This window comes from Diabrotica virgifera, chromosome 8, assembly GCF_917563875.1.
Source record: "Diabrotica virgifera virgifera chromosome 8, PGI_DIABVI_V3a".
Lineage (NCBI taxonomy): Eukaryota > Metazoa > Arthropoda > Insecta > Coleoptera > Chrysomelidae > Diabrotica > Diabrotica virgifera.
Window position 1 is genome coordinate 142,671,660 of NC_065450.1, and position 24,587 is coordinate 142,696,246.

At 30.9% G+C, this 24,587-nt stretch overlaps 1 protein-coding gene across 3 annotated transcripts in view; it reads right to left on the reverse strand.

Moving 5' to 3' along the window:
* Window positions 1-23,804, reverse strand: part of LOC126889818 (spondin-1-like) — a 90,710-nt gene extending 66,906 nt beyond the window's left edge. The window contains exon 1 of one of the 3 annotated variants that reach the window (XM_050658491.1): window positions 23,609-23,804. The gene's annotated coding sequence lies outside the window, so the exon portion shown is untranslated. The remainder of the gene's footprint in view (window positions 1-23,608) is intronic. The other 2 variants (XM_050658489.1, XM_050658490.1) reach the window with 2 other exon arrangements.
* Between the last annotated feature and the right edge of the window lie 783 nt (window positions 23,805-24,587).

Consider the following 24,587-nt stretch of genomic DNA (forward strand, 5'->3'; position numbering starts at 1 on the left):
GTCGAAAATTCTTGCGTCCGATTTATGCGACGAACGCGTCCATACTAGCAAAATTTACTTCGAGCACGCAAATATTTGCGACGAACATCTGGTACGTACGAAAAATTTACCAATGCGGACGCGGCATTAGACCAGGTAGAACATTTTATGAAGAATAAGTTTTTTTCGTAAAATTGATAATAAAGTAGTTATCATAATTATTGTAATAAAATGATGATGAGTATCCGTAATTTTAGAAAAAAAAAATTTTTTTCAATTAGAGGGATGTAATTCTATATTAAAACATAGTTTTTATTCCAAACAACTTTTCTTTATAACAACTTTTGATATGGAATATAAAGGTACTTTACTCCTTAACGAAATTCATATTTTTGACATACCTCGTATAAAATTGATAAAATTTGATATCTGATAGTTAAGTTTTAGATTTTAGACTATGCAGAGCATTTTATGAGAATAACTTTTTTTCGTAAAATTGATAGTAAAAAAGTTTCCCATGTGGTTCCTAGCTACGCAGACATACTGTATAGGAGCTTCTGTATAAGAATTTTCAAATTTTAATGCCATATTCGGACTCAGCACATACAAAACAATCGTTATTGTTTAAACAATTAATAAACAATTAAGAGCAAAATCTGTGAGTAGAACTTTTTACTTTAATATGTATACAGGGTGTCCAGAAACTCTACCGACAAACGAAGACAGGAGATTCTTCAGATCATTTTAAGATAATTTAACTCAATTCACTTAGTCCGAAAATGCTTCCTAGGGGAGCTAAATCTCTTTGAAGATGGCGTCCTGTAATTAGTTTTTCTTAAATACCTCCAGAACGCTTCTATTTAGAAAAACAAAAATTGGTACGCGTATTTATCTTTAAGATATAAATCTAATCCATCCATTGCAAATTTCTAGTACCGATCATAGGCGTCCGTTTTGGGTAGGCAACGGTTATTTTATCGCATAACTTTTATCTTTAACTTTTATGCATTTCTAACACTGGATTAATAAATTGTGAAGTATTCTAGTACTAAAAGGTACTTCTGTTTTAAATCGGTAGGACACACCGTTTTCTAGAAAAATCAATTTGAAAATTTTTCACTTTTTGTTAAAAAAAAAAAAAAATTGAAAAAAAAACCGTTTAGAAAGACGAAAACTGGTACATTTATTTATATTCTAGAGATAAATAGATTTTATTAATTGCGAATTTCTAGTACTGGTCATAGGCGTCCGTTTTGGGTAGGTCAACTGTTATTTTATAGCATAACTTTTTTGTCTTGGATTTTTGAGCATTTTTGACACTAGATTATTAAATTATGAGGTATTCGAGTACTAACAGTTACTCTTAGTTTATGTTGGTAAAATACTTTGTTTTTTGTTGAAAAGTCCTTTCAATTTTTTTTCAAATTCCAAAAACGAAGAACTTTCAAATCGATTTTTCTAGAAAACAGTAAGTCCTACCGACTTAAAGTAAGAGTACCTTTTAGTACTAGAATACCTCACAATTTAATAATCCGGTGTCAAAAATGAATAAAAGTTTAGGACAAAAAAGTTATGCGATAAAATACCCGTTTATCTACCCAACACGGACGCCTATGACCGGTACTAGAAATTTGCAATAGATGAAATCGATTCATCTCTGAAAAGTAAATATACATACCAATTTTCGTTTTTCTAAATAGAAGCGTTCTGGAGGTATTTAAGAAAAACTAATTTCATGACGCCATCTTCAAAGAGCTCTAGCTTCCTTAAGAAGCATTTTCGGACTAGGTGAATTGTGTTAAATTGTCTTAAAATTATCTGAGGAATCTCCTGTCTTCGTTTGTCGGTAGAGTTTCTGGACACCCTGTATAAACTAACAAAAGAAGTTCTAGAAAAATATAAGCTTGTTTGAATTTTTCCGAAAAAAATGCATGCTTTCGTTCTATATTGACTATATAATATAAAACTGTAATTTAAATATTCGATTATGGGATATATGGGATGATATGGGATTAAGAAATTATTGATTGTAATGAAAATTACATTTTCAACTAATATCTGACGTTTTGTTGCCACTCCGCAAATCCATTTTAAAAATATTATTTTAAAAAATTCTGCGAAAACGTATAACCAAAGTTGTAGCAAGCTGCTTTTAATTGACAGTTGACTTACTTGGACTTGATGTTGTAGGCAATACCCTGCATTTAGTTGAAAAAATCTGAGGATGGTGTTTGTACCCTCGGTATATCAAATTCTAACTGATTTCTGTGTTTTTTTATTACTCGTTTGTGTGTTATGCGTTTGTGAAATGTGTTTTTACGTATTTTTTTTTATTTAAGCTATACAGTAAGCTCTCTACTTCTTGCATAATAACTTCCGAATACAAGTTTACAAGTTAAATGGCAATAAAGAGAGAATGTAACCTTGCCGTAACCCTCTTTTAATTTTGATGTACTATTTTTATGTTATCTATTTTTATCTACTCTCTCTTTCTAAAATAAAAGTTTTCTATTTTTCTTATTTCTCGCTTGCCTATTTACTTTTGTTTCAAAATTATCATGAGTTAGTCTTGTCTTACTCTGTCAAACGCTTTTCAATAATCTATAAAGCAGACCTATACCTAAATATTTATTTACGCCCAAACAATGTTTCTTTAATATGTTTAAACAGAATAAAGCCCCCCAATTCCTACGCCATTGCCCAATCCTGTGTGTTACTTATGTTGGGATCTATTTTTTTGTAATTTAAAATCATAATATTTATAAATTTTGATTTTTAAAAATAATTTCAATGCATGGCTCATTAGACTTATCGTTCTACGATCTTTACATTCTTTAGCGTTGTTTTTCTTAGTGATAGAAGTCATTCAATCATCAGGTATTTCATAGAATAGTCAGTCATCCTATTTCATAGAATACCTATATTAAAAGTTTCGTAAGCATATTATGTAAGTATATTGTCTTCGTTTAACAAACTTTAATAGTTCAACCGGCAAACCATCCGGACTAGGAGCCTTTTGGTCTAAGAGAAACGTTTTCGAGAAATAATTTTAAGACGGCTGATTTTTCATATAATATAATATGTTCCTATTGTTAGCTATAATATTATTCCCTATGCTTCCTCGAACACCGTACCGGCCATCTGGCCGCTGATACAGGTTGCGTTCATTACTGCGCAGCACACCTGTACAGGTAAACACAAAATCAGGGTGATTGATTAGTGTGAAAAAGCTTAGTAGATCCGCTATAATAATAGATAGCAATAAAAGTTAATAACAAAAATTGTAGCTAACTTTGCGCTTCACATTACAAAATTAGTTAGAATGTTACAGGGTGTTCGATAACATAGTGGCATACAAAAATTTTGTTTTTTTTTAAATGGAACACCCCATATTTTAATTTATATTCAAAATCTTCTTAACTTTCCCATCACAAAAATAAAAAGGTTTGTTATGTTATACAGGGTATTTACAAAGTTATAACCAATGTTCTATGAAAATCGTAATAAGTTCAGCTCCCTGTATAAATAAAAATATGCATTACAGCAATGGTTTATTGGTGCCATATATTTTTGTTGATTGTCAAAATTTATAAAAATGGTTGATATTGCTAATTTTCTTTATATCGAATACAGGGTGAGTCAAAACGTAAGTACATTATTTTCACAGTAATTTTAAATAGAACACCCTAATTAATAACTTGCTCTGAAAAATGAAAATATCTCGAAAACTGACAAATTTAGGCATAGGGAATATTATACAAAAATTAAAGTAAGGTAATGATATTTTTCGATAGTAATATAAAATACAGGGTATTCCATTTAAAATTTCTGAGAAAAGAATGTACTTGCGTTTTGACTCACCCTGTATTCAACCTAAGGAAAATTAACAATATCAACAATTCTTAAAAATTTTTACAATCAACAAAAAAATATGGCACCAATAAACCATGGCTGTTGCGTTTGTTTTGATTTATACAGGGAGTTGAACTTGTTACGATTTTCATAAAAAATTGGTTATAACTTTGTAAAAGCCTTATATAACATAACAAACCTTTATATTTTTGTGATTGGGAAGTTAAGAGGATTTCGAATATAAAATAAAATATAGGGTGTTCTATTTAAAAAAACAGATGTTTGGTCTGCCATTATGTTATCGAACACCCTGTAACAATCTAACTAATTTCGTAATGTGAAGATGAAAGTTGGCCACAATTTTTAATATTAACTTTTATTGCTATCTATTACTACAGCGGATCTACTGAGCTTTATTACACTCATCAATCACCCTGTATATTGAATTTAAATTATTTTAGGACGAAAAATTTTTTTGTCGTTACTTTTTAAACCACAGAAATGGCTGGCAATTACAGTTCTTATTCCTAATAATGTTTAAAAATATTGACAAAAAAATTTTTCGTCTTATAATAATTTTACATTCGATATGTTAAATTCGATAACTGTGCTGCTCAGTAATGAACGCAACCTGTATCAGTAGCCAGACGGCCGGTACGGTGTTCGAGGAAGCCTAGGGAACAATATATGAAAGAATCATCCGTCTAAAAATGATTTTTTTCCTCTTGGTCCATTTAATCTTCTTGGGCGCATAGAGTACCTACCTCTTCATTTAGTATCATTGTTCCGCTGCGCTGTCTGGTTCTTCTGATATTGTTGGTGTGAATCTTTTATTTCAAATAAACCTGATTAGTTTTAAACATAACATGAATTAAGCATGATTAGTTTTAAACATAACATGAATTAAGCATGATTAGTTTTAAACATAACATGAATTAAGCATGTTCTAGAATGCTTGTAGCAAATTAGAAATAAAAACAAAACCCCAATAGAGCTGCAAGAAAACATAATCAGGACAAAAATATTGCATATTTTGAATTATTATGTGAAGTGAAAATCAGGAAAAAAATATTGCATATTTTGAAATTATCATGTGAAGTGAAATTCTTTGTGCTGTAATCTTTATCCCCCCAGTGCTAAAAGATTTCTTTTTTGAATGCGATGTTTTAAAGTGTCGTATATACTCGATCAGATGTAAATCTAATATGAGCTATATAGTAACAAATATAATTTTTAAATTGAATCTCACGGAGGTAACTATTCACTATTCTAATAGTGCGTTACCGTGCATTAGCACGAATCAATCATATCCAATATTGCTGGCAAACGGCAAGACATGATATTATAAAATGTTTTTAATGCACATGTCAGCTGTCATGCACCCAATCACCTTCACAAGTTTGGTATGTCCTTTCCAAGAAATAGCACTCCATAGCACTATGCCACCACCACCAAAATTAATGCTCTGTATGAGGTTACAACTGGCATCTTCTTCTTCAGCTTTCAGTAATTCAACTTTGGACATGGGCCTTCCCCAATTCAATCCAGTGTTGTCTATTTGGCACCACTTGTTTCCAGTTGTGTCCTCCAAACTTCTTTATGTCATCGGCCCATCTCATTTGTGGCCTTCCTCTACTTCTTCCTAACCATGGTCTCCATTGTTGTATTTCGTGATTCCATCTTTTATTCTTCAGTCGGGCATTGTGTCCTGCGAAGCTCAATTTTAATTTGGCAGCATGTTCTCCTGCGTCTTTTACTTTGGTTTTGCTTCTAATCCATGTATTTGTTTTTTTTGTCTATAAATGAGCCTCACCCCGAGCATTGATCTTTCCATCGCTCTTTGTGCCTTTACACTATTTTATCCATATGGGCCTTGGTGAGTGTCCAACGTTTGTGAGCCATACGTAAGTAGAGGGAGGATACACTGATCGTAAACTCTGGTTCTCAAATATTGTTCTATTTTAGTGTTTTTCAAGATCCAACTGAGTTTTCCAAATCCTGCCCACGCTAACCTTATTCTTCTAGTAATTTCGGCAGTTTGATTTTCTTTGTTAACTTTCATTATCTGTCCCAGGTAGATGTATTCGCTTACTGTTTCTAACTCTATGTCATTCAACGTTATTTTTGTATTGTTCGGTGTATTCGTCATTACTTTTGTTATTTCTAAGTTCATCTTAAGACCTACTTTTTCGGAAGCTTCAAATAGTTGCGTCATCATGGTCTGTAATTTTTCGAAACTTATAGTGAATATTACAATGTCGTCAGCATATCTCAAATGACTCAGTTTTGTTCCATTAACATTTATTCCTTTATCTACCCAGTTAATGTCTTTGAACACGTCTTCAAGTCCCAGTGTGAACAGCTTTGGTAAAATAACGTCTCCCTGGTGACCTCCTCTGTTGATTGGTATAGCTAAGGAAACCAATGTATAAGTTCAAGTGATATTCATTGGCTTTCCCTATTAGCGTTCTGACTGTAAGAAGATGATCCGCTGTACTGTAACCCTTTCGGAATCCTGTCTGCTCTACCGGTTGATAGCTATCAAGCTTCGACGATAGCCTATTAGTTATTACTCTCATAACCAGTTTGTACATTTGAGACAACAGGGAAATTGGCCTATAGTTCTTCAGATCTCCCCTGTCTCCTTTTTTGAAGAGAATTATTGTCAAGCTTTCTTTCCAATCATCTGGGACTTCTCCTTGGTGAAGGCATTCGTTGAAAAGATTTTTCAATTCTTCGAGAATATTTTCACTCCCCTCCTTTAACATTTCGGCAAGTAGTCCATTTGGGCCCGGAGCCTTATTGTTCTTTAGTTGTGCCATAGCTTGTTTTATTTCGAAGGATTCTATATTAGGGAGTACTTCTGAGTTGACATTTATTATCTTTTTCTTAAGATTTTCCTTTGCAGTGTTATCTGGGTCTTTGTTTGAGGAATATAAATCACGGTAAAATGTTTGTGTAATTTTTAGGATTTTGTTCTTTTCTCTTGTTTCTTTTCCATCTTTATCTTTTAATGAGATTATTAGAGGCTTTCCTATGTTTGGTCTTAAGCATTTTAGGCCTCGATTCTTTTCTATAATTTTTTTTACCTTGTTTTCATTGTAGATCCTTAAGTCTTCCTTTACTACCTTCTTTATTTGTTTATTCAATTCTTTGAAACCGTAGGTGTTTCGCTTTCCGTCGCTTAGAAATAGGTGTATCGTTAATGATACATCCCCCTAGATTATTTAAGACATTTTTACACCTCAGTCACCCCCATGTGATTTTTTACACACTTACCTACACAAATTCCAACAGCTACCAATAAGTTAAATAAATTCGATGACTTTAAATCAACACAAAATTACTGTTTTAAATCTTAAGTCTCTTGATATTAGGATTTTATTACTGAATTTAGTTCTCGAATACAAAACTTTTGTGTAATGTGGTTTGCCTAACTAACTCCACTAAAGTATACGCGAATAAATTTTTAACCATAACAACGAATTTTAAATGATTATTTCATTCATAGGAGATTCTGACCCATATAAAGCTACAGAAATCTGAATTAAATCGATAATTTTTGATAATCTCCCGTCGTTAAGTATATTACGTCAGATGCCCTTCGTTGCTACGAAAAAATACATTCAGTGACATTAATGACAATTAATGTTTTAAAAATTATAAAAGTGATGACTTTCAATCGTCAAATATTTATAAAAACTGTGTGTTTACTGGTACTTACATAAATAAATTACAATAAAATTTTGGTTTTGAACAGTTTTATTCATGAAAAAATCGCAACAAATTGCACTCGACCTCTGAAATTAATATAGAATTTTTGCTCTCGTGACACTTTGACATAATTTCACTCGCCTTCGGCTCGTGAAATTAAAACTGTCAAAGTGTCACTCGGGAAAAATTCAATAATTTCAGAGCTCTTGTGCAATTACTACTGATAATTTTCACAATGGAATGTGTTGTTACATCATTTCTAATTTTAACAAGCTGTACACCTTAGTCTTTAAATATGATAGGTTAATTTTCAACTTCCTGTGAAACTATCATTTCTGTCTTGTCATCGTTCGGAGGTCTCTATCCATTTCATTGTCACTTGCCGTCATACTTTTAACATGTGAACAAGTCATATCCACAGCTCAGATGTTACCTGGGGCAGATTAGCCAAATATTTTAAACATCCTAGTTTGATGTAACGTTTTAAACCAATGTTTCCTTGACGGACAACTTTTACTGGGCTTTGACCGACATATTTTTGTCAAACAATATCTCGGTGGTTAGAATATACATTTCACGTGAGTATAACCTATAATTTTCTTAACCTTAGTCAAAATTTCAATATCTTTGCACTATTTTATCAGGTTATATTCATTTTAGGTAAGCACTGATGATGACTGGTAAACTAGTCGAAAACTAGTTATGTTGTGTTTTTAATGTGGCCCTTTTGAGGGATTTTAAATATACCTTTTATACAGGATTTTACTGTTTTTTGTATTATATGGTATACAGCCAACTACAGGAAAACTTTTTCCTTGTGGATATTTTTTAATTTTTCATAAGCTATACTTTTGCTAAGAATATTTTGTTCGATAAAATACTTACGTTTTGAGTTATCTCCGAAAAACCGTTCAAAAACATGTTTTTTTTTGTTAAAAATGAACATATTTACTCGCAAATAACTCGAAAAATATTGACAGCGAAAAAACTCTATAGAACAGAAGTTGTTTAGAATTAGTCATTTTGTCCAATTTTGGTCTTATTTGGAATGTATATTTTTCACCTTCGAGATGGGGTATTCTGTAATTATTCTGTATATATGGGGGATTTTGTAAAATGGAGGGGATGTAGAACTGTAAACTTTTTCTTATATAATAATAGACAATTTCAACTACCTATTCCCAAATTTTCATCCTTCCTTTATTTTTTTTTGGGGTCAGATTGTTCTTTGATCGGGCTATAAATGCATGGCCACAACAGCAAATCTAATAAGGTGTAGATTAGTGCTGGAGGGTCAGATAATAGGATAAGTCATGGAGTTTAAATATCTATTCATCACTCTATCTAGCTACGGAAAGCTCGAAACAGAAGTGAAAGATTAGGTGAATAAAGCAAAGAGAGCCGTAGGTTGCCTGAATGAAACGATATAGAGAAATGAAAATATCAGAAAAGAAGTGAAAGGCAGAATTTACAAAACAGTCATCAGACCAATAATGACATACGCGGCAGAAACTCGACCTAATACAGAAAGGACAAAAATAATGCTAGAAACAGCAGAGATGAAAACACTTCGAAAAATCGATGGTAAGACACCAGGGATAGAGCTAGAAGTGCAGATATGCGACGGAGAAGAAAGGTGGACAACATTAATAACTGGGTGAAAAACAAAAGAGTCGAATGGAACGACCACATAAGCCGAATGACAACAAATAAAGTAGTAAGGACGGCGGTTCCACAACAGGAAGACGATCAGTGGGAAGACTACGAAAACGCTGGAATGACAACTTACTGGAGGCACATTGAAAAACAGACAGAGTCATGTCTACACAAAAAGAAGAAGAAGAAGAAGATGATGATGATGATAATTTCAAAATATATGCAATATTTTTGTCCGTGAGTGTATATTCTGGAATAACACCGATGAATATTTTATTAATATGTTATTAAGGTTGTCTAATTTTGAAAAGTATAGTCTACAATGATAAATAATAATATTGATTTAATTATGAATAATTAACGCTTTTTCCTAACACAACAAATAAGATAAAGTTGTTATCGTAATTTGTTTTGATAAAAAATAAAAACATCCCAGGAACAAAAAATCCATGACCCACTAAACTTGAAAGAATTAGTGCAAGGTTGACTGAAACAAATAAAAATCAATGTCAACATCCATCTATTTTTAAAAATAATTAATAGACGAAATTTCACATTTTCCGCCAAGCTGCGTTCGATGGATTCTTGACCTTTCCATGACCTGTAAAAATCAGGAAACTATTTATATTTGGGTTTTGTACGGGGATCACTTGTTTTGGGACATGTAACGCGTACGATTAACTCTATGGCAGACTTGTTTTTATTATAATTAAAAAATATAAAAATATTTTCCATTATGCAATAAACAGTAAAACATTTTTTAGAATTGTTGTCAACACCGAACCAAGGATTGAATTCCATCTGCCTTGATTTTTATTTGCTAGCTTTTAAATTCTATTTTTTGTCATAATAATAGTCCAGAGAAATAAGGATTTTCCCAGGACACTCAAAGATCCAGGTAGCTGACTACTTTTTTAGTTATTGTAGACCTATAGTAAGAAAACTTACCTGTTTCCTGCCTAGAGTTCTCGTTCGGTTTTTAATTATTAACAAATTAGTGCAAAAACGCGATTTTTTCGATTTTATGCACCCCATTAAAAAGCTAAATAGTTGACATAAAATTACAAAATTTAATTTTATAGAACATTAAAAAAGCTTCAAAATACCGATTTTTGAATGTTAAAAAGTCAATTTGTTACTTCGCAAATTGCAAGATAAATGAAAATTGATTTTTGTTAATAACTTTTACTAAATTTAACCTAGAATTTTAGGGTTTCATCCAAAGTTGGGTATTTTGGTGCTTAACAAACCCTCAACATTTGAGACCGATCCAATAATTAGTTTAAAAGTTATTTTATTTGTTCCCAGAGACTTTTATTTTACAATAACATAAGACAGAAAATAATGAACACAGCGTAATTCTGAGTATGCCATATGAAAGTAGAAGAGTGGCAGTATCAAAATGTATTAAACAAAAAGGTAAAAAAATCAATTAATACAGGGTGATTGATTAGTGGGGTAAAGCTCAATGGATCCGCTATACTAATAGATAGCAATAAAAGTTAATAACAGAAATTTTGGCCCCCTTTGAGCTTCACATTACAAAATTAGTTAGAATGTTACAGGGTGTTCGATAACACAGTGGCAGACCAAATTTATGTTTTTTTAAAAGGGACACCCTATATTTTATTTTAAATTCGAAATCCTGCTAACTTCTCCATCACAAAAATATAAAGGTTTGTTATGCTATACAGGGTACTTACAAAGTTATAACCAATTTTATATGAAAATCGTAACAAGTTCAACTCCCTGTATAAATAAAAATAAGCAAAACAGCAATGGTTTATTAATGCCATGTTTTTAACGTATTATCAAAATTTACAAAAATGATTAATATTAGTAATTTTCTTTATACAAAATACAGGGTGAGTAAAAACGCAAGTACATTATTTTTTCAGTAATTTTAAATAGAACACTCTGTATTTTATTGAAAAGTACCACTACCGTACTTTAATTTTTAGATAACATTCCCTATGTCTAAATTTATTAGTTTTAGAGATATTTTCATTTTTCAATGGACCAGTAGCGTGGCCACACAAATCACCAGAATTTAATAAATTGGACTGATTTTTTTGGGGTTACGTTAATAATGAAGTTTATAAAATACCTCCAACAACAAGGAATGAGATGAAAAATAGAATACAAAGTGTATTTCGATGTGTATTTTACAAATGCTTCGTAGAGTAAGTAGGGGAGAGTTGGACAAAGCCGGGTAGGTTGATAAAACCGGGTACCCCTTAATTCTTCTAACTGTCTGCTGCTATCTATTAGACAATGTTAAAAATAGTGTCCCTTTACTACCAACAGTCGTGTGTATTCATTTCTACCTCATTTGAGTAATCTGTGCCGGAGCAGTAAGACCTCACCTGTTTTTTGATGCAGAAAACTCGATTTTTAAGGTAAGTTTATAGCTGTTTTCTCCTCTAATGAATAACTAATGGCCATTTCAAAATTTAATACATGTAACCTAGTATATTACCTTTAATTTGGCAAAACATTTTGAATATTATTTCATAACTTAAAAATTTAAATAGGATTTAATGTCTTGTTTACGAGTTTGAAAAAACCGGGTAGTCCGAAAATCGACAAAACCGGGTACCCGATTTTATCAGACCTGTTGTTACTTCTCGTTTCTGCAGTGGTTTTTTTGCTTTTAGTTAACTACAACATGTGGCTTCTTCTGTTGAAGAAGCTAGTAAGAAAGCTAGTAGGAAAATTAAAAAAATCTCCAGTCGTAAAAAAATTAAAACTAAATGAACTGGACAAAAACAAAGAAAAATCGTGTAAAAAGGGCTCCAAAGGGCATCAAAAACACAATTTTGGAGAGTTTGGAGGAACAAGATAATAATGACTATGCGTGTCTATATTACAATTAACTATTTTCAAATTATAATGCGAAGGAAGGCTGGATGAAGTGTGTGTCTTGCACAAAATGGGCTTATAACGCCTGTAGTGCCTATGATGATGTAGATGATGTTTTTATTTGTGACTTCTGTTCATAGATTTTCGATTTTTGTTCACATACTTTTAATAAATATTTTATTTTCTGCCCATTAGTCTTTTTACATGGTAATTAAGTTACTACCCGGTTTTATCATACCGGTTGGACAAAACAGGTATTTTGCAATATTTTCATAAAAATAAAAAAAATTAAAAATCTAAGAACATTTTTAAAAATTGATATGGCATATCAAACTTAAGTCATTTGAGAATATTTCAATCTGCAGCAAACATTTGCTACTCTTACATAGCAAAAGATACAGACGGTTTTGGAGTGGTACCCGGTTTTGTCTTTTTTTTCAATTTTTGCTCTATAACTCCAAAGATTTTAACTTTACACCAAAAACATCCAAATAAAAATTCACCGTAATTAAATTCTGCATGAAGACGTGTTTTTACCGATTTACTTCGACGACAATTTTCCCCGGAAAATGCTGATTTTTCCACCAAAATCTTTAATTTTCAACTAAAATTTTTGATAAATAATTGTTTGTCAATAATTAAATAACCTGGTAATATAAAATCTCTTTTCGTATAGATTATAATTCCAGAAGCAACTGGAAATCTACTGAACAGTTTAGCAACAATTAAATTGTTAATTAAAAATTTACGGTCGCTATAATAACCACAATAATTATTATACATAAGAATACCTATGATTTTTGTATAAAGAGACACTGTACCCATCTAACGCATTTTACAGAATTGAAATTGGCCTAAATTGGTATATAAGCGGCCTCAGGAATATTTTAAAATTATACACAATTTTTTTGGCTTATAAACAAATAGAATATCTCGGGAAAGATTAAATTAAATTAAATCATGAAAACGGTATTGGAAAAAAACGACAGGATGCTTCTTTTAAAAGAAAAATCGTTTATTTGTGATGAGCGGTTCCTGAGATACAACCGATCAAAATTTATCGGCATTTACGGCAAAGATATAAAAAATAGAATCACAATTTTTTCACACTCTTTCTCCACACCAATTTTCATATCTTTAAAGTACTCATAACATCAATTATTATAATACAATCTATCGATGTTACGAGTGAAAATTGTCAAAAATAGCAAAATTCCAATCAAAAATTAGGTTGGAAAAAATGTAATCTCAAAGTTCAAAATCGGTATACGTTAAAAAAATGCATTTTCTCGGCTTCCCACGGAGCAATTTTCTTCATTCTTTTTTTGTTCCCAAGTAACTCGAGTAGGGCCATCTAACTAACGCATTAATAAATGTCAAAGTTGCTTTTGTTTTGTTATAATAAATTAATTTATTTATTATAACAAAAAATTTTTAATTTGTTTAATTAAGTTTGTTTAAATACTTATACAGCTTTCAAATAAAAATATTTGCAAAATAAAAATGTATACCATTTTTATTCCGTTGCAATGCGAAGGCAAAACAATCTTACTTTTCAATTAGAATACGGAGTGCAGTCCAGTCCCTTGAATCGCGATTTTGGGCTCTTATTGGAGCCTTCATCGGAAGGAACGTAGGCACTGTTCTCCATATTTTAACTGATTCGTATTGATTGGTTCTCCCACCCACTGCAACAGAAGTGATGATAGTAGGTGGCTAGCGCCATCTGGAATTGAAAGACGAAGTAGTTTTCAATCCTAATAGTAAATTATTAATATTGAAAATTTTAAAATTATTACTAAAAGATTTTTAAATTGAAAACTTATTGGTGCACTTTCCTGGTGACACCTCCAAGACTTCTACAATTTGCAAGTCAAATGGATAATACAGTGAAGACGAGAGGGAAGGAATTCTACACTATGCAATTCACATCCCCCGTTGGAACTTTACCAGCTGCAGACGGGGGATGTGAATTGCATAGTGTAGAATTCCTTCCCTCTCGTCTTCACTGCAGCATCCATTTGACTTGCAAATTGTAGAAGTCTTGGAGGTGTCACCAGGAAAGTGCACCAATAAGTTTTCAATTTAAAAATCTTTTAGTAATATTTTTAATATTTTTAATATTAATAATTTACTATTAGGATTGAAAACTACTTCGTCTTTCAATGCCAGATGTCGCTAGCCACCTACTATCATCACTTCAGTAGCAATGGGTGGGAGAACCTCTCGATACGAATCAGTTAAAATATGGAGAACAGTGCCTACGTTCAAGAGAACAAAAATAGAAAGGTGATGATTCAAAAATTATGATCCTATTGTTTATATCTTTGCCGTAATTACCGGTCAACTTTGCCCGGTTGTATCTTAGGAACTACTTATCAAAATTAAACGTTTTTTCTTTTAAAATAATCGGCCTGACGCTTTTTTCCAATACCGTTTCGTGATTTAATTTAATTTCTTATTTCCCGAGATATCCTATTTGATTATAAGCCAAAAAATTGTTTATAATTTTAAAATATTTCTGAGGCCGCCTAAATAGTCCAATTTTAATTCTGTAAAGCGCATTAGATAAATACAGTGTATTTTTATACAAAAATCATAATTATTCTTATTTATCATAATTATTTTGGTTATTATAGTGACCGTAAATTTTTAATTAACAATTCAATTGTTGCTAAACTGTTCATCCAATTTCCATAGGCTTCTGGAATTATAATATATGGGAAAAGAGATTTTATATTACCAGGTTATTTAATTATTAATAAACAATTACTTATCTAAAATTTTAGTTGAAAATTAAAAATTTTGTTGGAAAAACCTCCATTTTCCAGGGAAAATTCTCATCAAAGTAAATCGGGGAAAACACGTCTTTATGCATAATTTAATTAAGGTGAATTTTTATGTGGGTGTTTTTGGTGTAAAATTAAAATCTAATATCTTGGAGTTATAGAGCAAAAATTGAAAAAAACACGATTTTCGGGCGCCCTTTTGTTTATAAAAAAAGTAGCACACTATCTGTGGACTTTGCATACCTATATTATTAATACATACAATCATAAGATTCGATTCCAGCAATAAAATTGCTGGTAAATAACTTTTCCTTGTATTGTGCCAAATAGCCCAGAGTATATTGCCAAATTTTTGCAATGTTGTAGTTTATGTATAAACATTTAGAATAATTTTAAAAATACTATCCGTATAAACAATCTTTTTATACATTCCAGAAGCTAGTATTTTAACACGAATTTTCGAATAAATAAATGTTGTTCTGAAGCTATTTTCTTGTGGCATTTTTAAAATTTTAACTATTTATCATGGGAAATAAGCCACAATTTAATAAGTGGCTTATTTCCCATTATAAATAGTTAAAATTCTAATAAATAAATTTAGCCTGAGTTCATTTGTGACAAAGTTACCATGTGATTTTTTTAATTCACAGGTAATTTGTTTATAATATATAACGAATCTTATTAATGCCATTTTAAAGAAAGGGATTTGTATTTTTATTTAAAAAATTTGCACAAACATCGTACCTTCACAGCACCCTCTACGATTTTTCAAATATGTAGTTCAAACGGTTACTAGTGGGAACCTACAAATCCACCGAGTTAAAATACCGAAAAAGCAATTTCAAGCTAATACAATTTTCTGTATCTCCGGATCAACTCAATGGATTTTGATCTTTCTTTTTTTAACTTGTATTTAATTTATACGTACATTACAAATAAGAATTTTTTTTATAATTTTATGAATTAATAAACAGTCTAATTTGTTTAAACAATCCTTGAAAAAATATTTTTTTACAAAAATCTATTTCTTTAAATATATTAGCATTAATGATCATTGACAAAGTTAAAGTACACTAATAAGTAAATTATTTTTATTAGATAATTATTTGCTGAAGATAATTTATTTATAAAAGTATACCTTAACATTTTCTATGATTAATTATGATAGTATGATTAACAATATGGATTTTTGGGAAAACAAAATTTAAAAAAATTGTATAAACAAATTGGACTGTTTATTAATTAATAAATGTCTAAACAAATTGCAAATTTGTAATGAACAAAAAAATTACATACAAATTAAAAAAAGATAGATCCAAATATATTCAGTAAATCCCGACATATAGAAAATAATAATTCAGTTTTAAGTTTTAAGTTGTCTCTTTTAGTTTTTGAACTCGTATATATGTCGGCTCCCAGCTCCCCCTTCACTTACCACGACTAGTCCCCAATTGAACTACATTTTTAAGAACTCGTGTAAAATACCAGCATTTTGAATATTACTTTGGGCTAATTAGCAAAATTCATGGAAAAGTTATTTACCAGCAATTTTATTGCTGAAATCGAATTATAAGGTCCTATATATTAATAATATAGGTATGCAAAGTCCGCAGATAGTGTGCTACTTTTTTTATAAACAAAATGGCGCCGACATATCGTATTTTTTTTAATTATTGCTCTATAACTCCGAAGATTTTAACTTTACAACAAAAACACCCAGAAAAAAATTCACCGCAATTAAATTCTGCATAGAGGTACGTTCTTTACGATTTGCTCCGACGAAAATTTTCCTCGGAAAATGCGGGTATTCCTAACAATAACTCTTATTTTCAAATAAAGTTTTAGGTAAGTAATTATTAATCAATAATTAAATAACTTAGTGACATCAAAGCTTTCTTGGTATAGATTGTAATTCCAGAAGCCGGTAAAAATTAAACGAATATTTTAGCAATAATTAATTGTTAATTAACAATTTACGATCGCAATAATAACCAAAATAATCATGATACATTAATCAAACTTATAAAGATTATAAAGATGAGATGCTTATTTAATATTTTATCGACGAAATATAAATTTTTCTTTTTTTGCATAATCTTTAAATTTTGAAAAAAAAAATAGTTATCATACGTTTGTCTAATTAGTAAAGTACAAAGAAAGATTATTTACCAGCAATTTTATTACTGGAATCGAATTATAAGATCCACTATATTATTAATATAGGTATGTAAAGTCCGCAGATAGTGTGCTACTTTTTTTATAAACAAAATGGCGCCGACAAATCGTATTTTTTTCAATTATTGCTCGATAACTCCGAAGATTTTAACTGTACACCAAAAACACTCAAATAAAAATTCACCCCAATTTAATTCTACATAGAGGCATGTTTTTCTCGATTTGCTCCGACGAAAATTTTCCTCGGAAAATGTGGGTTTTTCCAACACAATCTCGAATTTTCAAATAAATTTTTTGGGCCAGTAATTATTTATCAATAATTATATAGCTTGGTGAAATAAAATCTTTCTTGGTATAGATTATAAATTCAGAAGCCGGTGAAAATGAAACGAATATTTTAGCAACAATTCAATTGTTAATTAACAATTTACAGTCGCACTAACAACCAAAATAATCATGAGATATTGATCAAACTTAGAAAGATTATAAAGGTGTGATGCATATTTAATATTTTGTCGACAAAATATAATTTTTTCATTTTTTTGCATAATCTTTAAATGTTTAAAAAAAATTGTTATAGTCAAATTAACATTTCTCAGAAATTGTTTATTATATTCTAACTTTAAAAAAATACTTAAAATGAGTATTTCATAGGTCTTGAAAATGAATGCTTTAAAAAATTTTCCAACCATTTGCAAAAAAAGTTATGAAACAGTAAAATTAATATAAGATTTCTCCGTTGTTTATAATTTGTTTTAATTGTTTCAAAGCTTAAAAGTGAGTCTATGGTAAAATCTAATTACTCACAAAGAATGTCAAAAATTAGTGCAATAATTATATCTTAATCAAAGATTAAAATTACCTTTTTTGTAATTTTTAGCGCAAAAGTAGGCCTGATTTAAGTCGGTTAGGTTTAATAAGTATTTTGGCATTAGGGGGATATAAGTTAGCTTTTTTTCACCTTTTAATTCATGCCTTATTTAAAGCATTATTATTTATATGTGCTGGTAATATTATTCATAATTTAAATAATTGTCAAGATATTCGTTATATAGGGGGTTTAATTAAACATTTACCATTAACTTGTACTTATTTAAATATTTGTAATCTTTCTCTGTGTGGTTTTCCTTTTATATCTGGATTTTATTGTAAAGATTTAATTGTTGAAATTTTATCTTTTAGTTATTTAAATATTTATATTTATATAATTTTTTATATTTCTATTGGATTAACAGTTGCTTATAGATTTCGTTTGACTTATTATTCTTTGACAGGTAGATTTAATTACTTAGCTTTAAATATATTATCTGAAGTATAGTAGCCTGAGTCGGAGCTAAAATGTTCACTCGAAGCGACTGACACGCAGCATACATTATTTATTAAAAATGTACGTTGCACGGCCGATCGTCGCTCCGAGTGAAAATTTTAGCTACAGTACTGTATTAGTCTACTTTCGCGCGTGTAAATTACAAAAAAATATATTTTTAATCTTTAATTAAAATATAACCATTAAACTGATAATCGATATTTTTTTGTAAATAATTAGCTTGTACTTTAAACTTACTTCTACGCTTTGAAAGAATTTTAAAAAATTATAAACACCGTAGTAATCGTATGTTTAATTTGCTATTTCATAAATTTTTTGCAAATGGTTGCAAAAAAGTTTTAAAGCATTAATTTTCAAGATAATTGAAATGCGCATTTTAGCTATTTTTTAAAATTATAATATAATAAAAACTTTCTGAGAAACGTTAATTTGTTTATAACTATTTTTTTTAACATTTAAAGATTATGCAATAAAATAAAAAAATTATATTTTGTCCACAAAATGTTAAATAGGCATCTCATATTTATAAGATTTCAAAGTTTAATCAGTTTATCATAATTATTTTGGTTATTATTGCGACCGTAAATTATTAATTAACAATTGAATTGTTGCTAAAATATTCGTTTAATTTTCACCAGCTTCTGGAACTATAATCTAAACCAAGAAGGGTTTTAGTCACCAAATTATTTAATTATTGGTAGATAATTACTTATCTAAAACTTTATTTGAAAATTAAAGATTTTGTTGGGAAAACACACATTTTCCGAGGAAAATTTTCATCGGAGCAGATCGGGAAAACACGTATCTATGCAGAATTTTATCACGGTGAATTTTTATTTGGGTGTTTTTGTTGTAAAGTTAAAATCTTCGGAGTTATAGAGCAATAATTGAAAAAAAAACACGATTTTCGGGCGCCATTTTGTTTATAAAAAAAGTAGCACACTATCTGAGGACTTTGCATACCTATATTATTAATATATAGGATTTTATAATTCGATTCCAGCAATAAAATTGCTGGTAAATAACTTTTCCCAAAAATGGCCTATTCTCCGATAATCAGCCCAGACTATATTATGTAAAATGATTTTTTCTACGAACAATATTACAAAGTTATTCTAAATGTATGTAAACTACAAAATTTCAAAAATTTGGCATTAGGATTTTTGACTATATAAGATAATTTTTTAAATTTTTTTTATGGTACATTTTGATAGTATCACTTTTCTACTTTCATTTGGCATACGCAGAATTGCCCTGTCTTCATTATTTTCTGGCTTATGTTGTTGCAAAATAAAGGTCTCTGGGATAAACAAATAGAATAACTTTTAAACTAATTAATGTAGTCACTTATTTAGTCGATCCTGACGCGCTTCCCCCGAACGGTTCCTAGATCCTGGCTCTTTTTGTTGGCTGTGTATAGATTAGAGGGGAAGGAGGGATAGGTAATAATCGTCTATGTCGTCGCCTGATTTATTTTGGTCTTCTTCTTCAGTACCGTTTTCCATGTTGTAGGGAGCATTTAAGTCTCATTTCTTTGATTTAGACTGTTAGGATTTTTTTCTATTTCTATAGATTCTCTGATTTTAGGTTTTCTTTTGATTTCTATATTAGCTAGAATGGAGAGAGTAATGGGAAAAGATGGGAATGCAAGCAGTAGAATTAGGGTTGGATGAATGAGATGGAAGTGCGAAGAAAGCGAGTGGTGCGTTGTGTGACAGACAAATTCCATAAAGCTGAAGAAGAAATTGTATAATACTGCCATGAGAATGCTGCGTAATAATATGACGAATATAAGAAGTATTTATAGTATAGTTGATCCAAAATATGGCATAACCCAGACATCCAAAGTGAAAGTTATCCTTCAACACCAAGTTGTTCTATATGGTCCACACAATGTCCAGAAAAAAGTCACACCATTTTGAGCGTCGTGTTTGGGGGGGGGGGAGGGGGAAGAAATTGGTAAATTCGTAGTTTTTTAAGTTTTCCGCCAATATTTCTAAAACTATGCGGTTTAGCATGAACAACCTTTTATACAAAATTGTTCTACATTAAATTTGAAATAAAAAAGGACCTATGCATAATCTTTTTAAAATGAATGGTTCCAAAGTTACGGAGGTAGTATAGTATAACTGGTCCAAAAAAAGGCCTAACCCAAACATCCAAAGTAAAAGTTTTCCTCCAACACCAAAATGTTCTATATGGTCCACATATTGTTCAGTAAAAAGTTACACCATTTTGAGCGTCCGGTTTAAGAGGGAGATGGGAGAGAAGCCGGTAAATTAGTAGTTTTTTTACGTTTTTCGTCACTATTTCTAAGACTATGCTTTAGCGTAAGCAATATTATATACAAAACTATTCTACATGAAATTCAAAACAAAAAATGTTCTATACATAATTGTTATAAAATCAAGTGTTCCAGAGTTACGGAGGGTAAAATGTCGAGGTTTTCGATACTTTTTATATGTTTTGGGCAATATTTATGATTTAACTATACCAAAAACCCAGACATCCAAAGTGAAAGTTTGAAAGTTATCCTTCAACACCAAATTGTTCTATATGGTCCACATAATGTTCAGAAAAAGGTCACACCATTTTGCGAGTCGGGTTTGAGGGGGAGAGAGGTAGAGAAATCGGTAAATATAAAAAGTATCGAAAACCTCCACTTTTCACCCTCCGTAACTCTGGAATCGTTGATTTTATAACAATTATGTATAAAACCTTTTTTGTTTTAAATTTTATGTAAAACATTTTTCTATAGAACATTCCTTACGCTAAAGCCTAGTTTTAGAAATATTGACGAAGAACTTAAAAAAACTACTAATTTACCGATTTCTCCCCCATCTCCCCCCCAAACCGGACGCTCAAAATGGTGTAACTTTTTACTGAACAATATGTGGACCATACAGAACAATTTGGTATTGAACGAAAACTTTTACTTTGGATGTCTGGGTTAGGCCTTTTTTTGGACCAATTGTACTATACTACCTCCGTAACTTTGGAACCGTTCATTTTAGAGGGGTTATGCATAGGGCCTTTTTTATTTCAAATTTAATGTAGAACAATTTTGTGTAGAGGGTTGTTCATGCTAAAACGCTGAGTTTTAGAAATAATGACGAAAAACCTAAAAAACTACGAATTTGCAGATTTCTACCCCCCCCCCCCCCCAAAAAACCCGACGCTCAAAATGGTGTGACTTTTTCTGAACATTATGTGGACCATATAGAACAATTTGGTGTTGGAGGATAACTTTCCATGTGGATGTCTGGGTTTGGGTCTAACTATACCATACTATATTACATCGATAACTGCACTGACAAAAATGGATAAATTAAAAATGAGTATCTTAGAGGAAGTCTATGTAGGGTGGTACCAATTGATGCCAAAATAAGTGAGCATAGGTTAAATGATTTAGGCATGTTCAATGTCTCGACAGACGTTAATCGTCCAAGAAACGCTCATTAAAGGATTAAATAGAATACTTAATGAAAAAAAGTATTCTCGAATTATAGTAAGTTTGATTCAATTTCTCTAAATATTTAAATGAAAATTTATGGAAAAATAGTTTCAAATAAAAAAGTTTCAAAATAGAAGAGTGGTATTTGTTGCTGGAGGATTACATCCTCGTGGAGAAGTATTCGAATCATCATTGGACCAATGTAAAATCGCTAATATACATATCTGTGTGATCATATAGATACAGATACTCAGCTGATATTTTAAGCAAAATAGCTTGAATGATGAGTGCCTAATCTAATTGGGCCACCCGGTACATGCTCTGAACAAGAACAATTCATGAAGTTACGTTCAAGAAGAAAACTTAAGCGATTTTCAATTAAGGGGAAAGGATTGAAATGTCACCTGTGAAAATGTTCAAATGTGTTTTAAATGTATGCACTTTTTTCGAATCCTGAGAAAATTAGTAATTAACCCTAATTAATATTTTTGAAAAATTTAAACGCAGAATGAAATATTTCGTCATTACCGAGAGCTGAAAGTCTCTTATATACTCTTATTTTTGCTGGTCTTGAGAGTATTTTTGATTTAAGTAGGGTCATTAATGAGTAATATGCCCTGTTTCCTGCAATAATCCTGGCTGCCACGTCCTTTTCGTATTTATTTTCAGATGTTATGATCGCTCCCAGGTACTTAAATTCTTTGACGACTTCAAAGTTGTATTCATTAATTGTTACGTTTTGTCTAATCCTTGGTCTTACGTTCTTCGTAACCACCATGTACTTGGTCTTGCCTTATGTCTTATCATTCTCATGTCTTATAAAGCTTTATAACCGAAGGATTGTATTAAAAGTAACAAATTTAACCTCGGATTCTGGCTCCAGAATTGCAACCTGAAGTACAGTTTTAAAGTAATAGTACAAGCGATATATTACTCGACGCGACTTAACAAGACGCAAATAAATATATACTTCCTGTTTTTATATCAGTTCCGGTTAAAAAGGTGCAACCGGATGTGCCACATTGTAGTCGCAGAAATAGTAAATGTGATATATCAATCCTCACGTCTCGAAAAGTCGAGCTCGAATATTTAGTACCGATTTTGATGTCAGTTCCGGTTAAAAACTTATGACCGGAAGCTTGTCAAAAACTGTCCAAAATTGTCCAACGCAAAGTTACACGAGGAGTTCAAATATCGACTTCAAGTTCTACACTTCCGGTCACGTTTGGTGAAGACCTAGGACTTACGTAGTCCAATTACTTATTTTATTCAATTTGTCAATTTATGAAGAAATTAATGTATTTTTAAACGAAACATTAAATAAACTATATCTATTTTATATGTTGAATATTTTTTAGCTGTCATTGTGAACGGTCGAATTTTAATCTTTCTGCAAACGGAAATAACAGTAAATTGCCAGCAAAATGTCAAAAATTACAGGCAGTATTAATTATTAATGAGTGACACTTATTAAGAATATTATGTATATTAAAATTTTGTGAAGAATTTCCCATCGTGCTTATGTCTCTCTAAAAAAATTAATTTATATCCAATTCTTTATAAATAAAAAACAGCCTTAACCTTCTCTATAAAATCAATTATTTTTATGAACATATTTCAAATATCAAAAATTGAGACCATGACCCATGTTTTCACAATATTAATAACACAAAAAAAGTTGGCAGTGCGTTTGAAACACATGTCGAATATTACAAAACAAACTATTAGCTTATTGTTTTTCTGTAGCATCATGTAGAAACTGTAACATGTCCTAAAATATGGATATTTTTATTGACTTACCACTATAAATAACAAGGAAGAACAAACCTAAACTATTTCGCACATCACTTAATCTTATTTTGAACCCGCTAGGCCTACAAAACTAGTGAATGCTGCCAGTAGCAGTTTTACATTTATGCGCAGATTCCACTCGTTGATTTATCTACGAAAATATCTTCACGACTGATACGGATTTCTTGATGTCAAAAGTCACAATGTGATAGCGCTTTGCTTGTGAGAAAATGTTTTGCAAACAACTAAAAATAATGTAAGTATATTGATAAATATTTTTTTTGTATTTCGGCATTGCAATTTTGAATCTATCGATATGGTCAATAGTCTAGGGGCTAGAGCTAGTTTACCGTGGCCTTTTCAATTCTGATTCTTCTTCTTGTATTTCCTTCTCCTATCGGAGGTTGACTATCATCACAGCTATCCGTACCGTACCTTATTGGCGGCTGCTCTGAAAAGATCTACTGAGCTACAACTATACCACTCTCTTAAGTTTCTCAGACAGGAAATTCTTCTTCTACCTATAGATCTTTTACCCTTTATTTTACCTTGCATTATGAGCCTTAATATCTCATATTTCGCACCTCTGGTCATGTGGCCTAAATATTTTAGCTTTCTTGTTTTGATGTTCTTTATCACCTCGCAATTCTTTTAGAGCCTCCTTAACACTTCTGCATTTGTAACTCGTTGGATCCATGGTATTTTCAAAATCCTTCTATAGCACCACATCTCAAAGGCTTCCAACTTCTTTATATTTTCTACTTTTAGTGTCCAGCTTTCCACTCCATACAACAAAGTCGAGAACACGTAGCATCTTAAGGCTCTTATCCTCAGCTCTAGAGGAAGGTCTCGATTAACAAACATCTTTTTCATTTTTATAAATGCTTGTCTTGCAATTTCAATGCGTGTCCTGATTTCTCTGCCATGGTCATTGTTATCATTTACCCAGGTTCCCAGATATTTGTAGTTATTCACTCTTTCTACTTGT